Here is a 3,411-nt window from a genome sequence, read left to right on the forward strand (position 1 = left end):
AAAACTACGCTTCTAGAATGTTCTAGAAGCTTCTAGAATACCTCCCCCCTTAGGACGCGTAGGAAAAAGGCGGGAATCTCGCGCGGGAGATTCCGGTCTTTTTCGGGTATAAATAGGGCGGAAAAACGCCGCGGAAAGCAGATAAGTTTTAACTTCGGTCTTGACTAGACGTAATTCTCAGACTCTCTCCTAACCTTATTCGATTTCCTACGTTCCGCTATACGCTTAAGTTCGAGCATTCGCGCTCAATTCTGGGACTTAGTCCCTACACTCTCATACCTTATAAGACCGCGCTTCACGCACAAGTTGTATTGAGATTTATAGAATAAAGGTAAGATAAGTTTTAAAAGGGAAACAAGTGTAAAAATCTGGAATCTCATTTCGTAATTTTAATCAATAAATCGATCACTTTCTAAGATTCGACTCGCAGTTGTCGCTGACAAAGCGTGGCGATCTGTGCTGGGGCGCTGACGAAGAGTGTGGCGATCCAGTACTTTCGCTGCCGAAAGCGTGGCGATTACGGGGTTGATTCTTGGGGGTCGTAATAATCACTGTCACTTCTGGGATTCCGACTCGCAGTTTCCGCTGACAAAGCGTGGCGATCTGTGCTGGGGCGCTGACGAAGAGTGTGGCGATCCAGTACTTTCGCTGCCGAAAGCGTGGCGATAACGGAGTTGGTTCTCAGAAAAAGATAACAATTTCGACAAATTCCCGAAAGTGAATTTGACCTTTACGCTGACGATCTGAGCGCTGACGAAAGAGTGTGGCGAGCAGAAGGTGTGGCGGATTGGTTTTGAGCGCTGCCGAAGAGTGTGGCGAGCTTAAAATTCATTTTCGTGAACGCGGCTGAATGACGAAGAAAGGAGTAGGCGCGTTCGTTATTAAACGAATCAGATTCCAGATCAAGCAAGCAGTCATTTCTAATCAAGATCCTCTCCCCTTCCTCCAACAATTGCAACAACTAGAAAAACGCACCTCCTTTAAACCTATTCCTGTCGATTTCGACGTTGATTATCCTAATTATAACCAAATAAATAAGCTGATCCTCGATACCATACGTATAAACTCAGATATCTTTTCGGTCCCGAATAATAAATATAATAATAATATCCTCCACACGACTTGTCCAAATCCCTGGTAAATTGCTTAAATGCATTGACCAAAAAACGGACGAACTATAACAGTCAGAACGTGACAATAGATTTTTCGACTGCTTCCCTAAGATGTATTTTCTTAATCGATATTTAAAATCTAAAGCAGTTGGCTGGTCATAAGCGCCGCCAGTGGCCCTTATAAACAAAAAAAAGTTCTCTAATATGTACATCTTGGTTTAATCGCCTGGTTAATATGTATTCAAAATTGAACTTAAAATTGGAGCATAAATTGGTGACATAAGGTAACAACTCCTGCAAAGAATTATTAGTAACAATGATTCCTTTTTGGAAGGAAATCAAGGTTTTATGCTTTCCAATTTTAATTTCATGCATAAGTTTATTCATTTCGCATAAAATATTATTTTGTTTCTGTAGATTCACACCATATGCGTTTTTACCTTCGTGTTTTCGGAATTTTGAACTCGCGTTAAAAATGTCGAACCAATCGTTAAATAAACGAATTACTCGCGCCGTTTCCGCCCAGTCAAAATTATTTAGATATCCTTTTTGTCCGTACCACTCAGTGGAAGAAACTGTTGTTTCAGATAATAATTGTGCGGCAGGACGCACTTTTTGTCGCTTGGATCCTGAACGTCGAGGTGATATTGACTAATGTTATGAGATATCTTCATATCTCTCGAATTAATAGACAAAATTCGCTCAATACATTTTTTATCCACCCGATGTTTCCCCACACTAAATTCATTATCAAAGGAAATGATTTTGCGCCAATTTCAAACAAATGTGGCATATCTGCAAATACATAAATCTTAGAATTTTCGTTTATAGGATGCTGAAAATAACATTTATTTGGTGCTATTCCTATGACCAAGGTCCAACCACAGTGCCATGTTTGTCGGGCCCATGTCGCATGTCATTGCAACAACCGTATAACCTACATTGTACAATCGCGAAATAATGTGCAAAATGTTATTTTTAGTCATAGGTGTGTCATAATTATAGTATACAGGTTGTTTCCAATTTTCAAACAAACTGCGGACCATGACGCACTGGCATGTTTTATGTGGACCTACAACTTGCTGTTTTTTTCTATCAATAGCTACTTTATTGGATAAGTACACCTCATCAAATGTCAATATAACCAATGTTTCAAAATCTGGCATGCTTTTACTTTTGAAACCGCATGCAACCGAGTATAGCATTTAAAACACCTGGCTCTACATTAATGTCGGTTGCCCACCTTCGAAGCGTTGTAGTGATGGTAGCGGTATTTTCATAACGTTTCTGAGGTACCGGTATGCTTTTGGACTGACGCATCTCAATGACATAGCACTGGCTATATCTTCCGAAGACCAATTTACATATTTCTGACGAAGGATTCAAAAGTATCCGAATGTTGTCCTGGCGTGAATACCCTTTTCAAAACATCGTACATCTTCGTTCGTATTTATTGTCGGCTTCAAATGACTGATTTCGCTTGAACTGCTGCATTTTCTTCTTCATTGCAGCGAAATTAATTTTTTTTTTCTTTTTATAAAATATGAATTTCTTTTTCAAGACTGACCCAATTCCCCCTATTGCAGTTTTGTCTGAAAATAAGAAATAAAATGCGAACAATCTATTATAGCGTATCTATATATAAAGAAACGGTGTACTTTTCTTCATTTGAACTCGCCGCGCCTACAGTAGTTGATGGTAGTAGGCCGAAGTCGGTAACACTGACCAAGAGAGATAGATAGCAGAAAGAGATAGAAAATGATAAGCACGTGTGCGTATCTTGCAAAATCATTGAGATAGAAAGATTGTTTGAATAAAACTTTAATTGGAGAAAGAAACTTAATTGTCGTTTCTCTTGTTACAGGTAAGATTGTAAATATTGTACATAAATTGTTAAAACATAGTAAATAAAATTTAAATCTCTTGTTACAGAGCAACACATTGGTTTTTTTCTTGGAAAATCCTCAATAATAGAAATCATTTTACAAAACGACAATTTCAGTCAAGTAAAATAATGGATAAATTAACAATTTGAATTTACAATAGTCGGTTCTCCAAAAGATGAGAAGTCGGCTACGATAGCCATAACCCCAATTAGAACAGAAGACGGATTGACGTCTGTCTTACAAGGAGACCATGGATACATAGCCAACCATATAGAATTAATGAAAACAGAGAATTATTTGAAAGCAAAGAATAGTTAAAAAAAAAGACATCAGTCAAGAAAAGTGTGGATCTCTATAACAGAAGAGTTGAAAAAAATTTATATAGATGGGGATGGTAATATACAGTTTGCTAA

This window comes from Temnothorax longispinosus, unplaced genomic scaffold (genome assembly GCF_030848805.1).
Source record: "Temnothorax longispinosus isolate EJ_2023e unplaced genomic scaffold, Tlon_JGU_v1 HiC_scaffold_13, whole genome shotgun sequence".
NCBI lineage: Eukaryota > Metazoa > Arthropoda > Insecta > Hymenoptera > Formicidae > Temnothorax > Temnothorax longispinosus.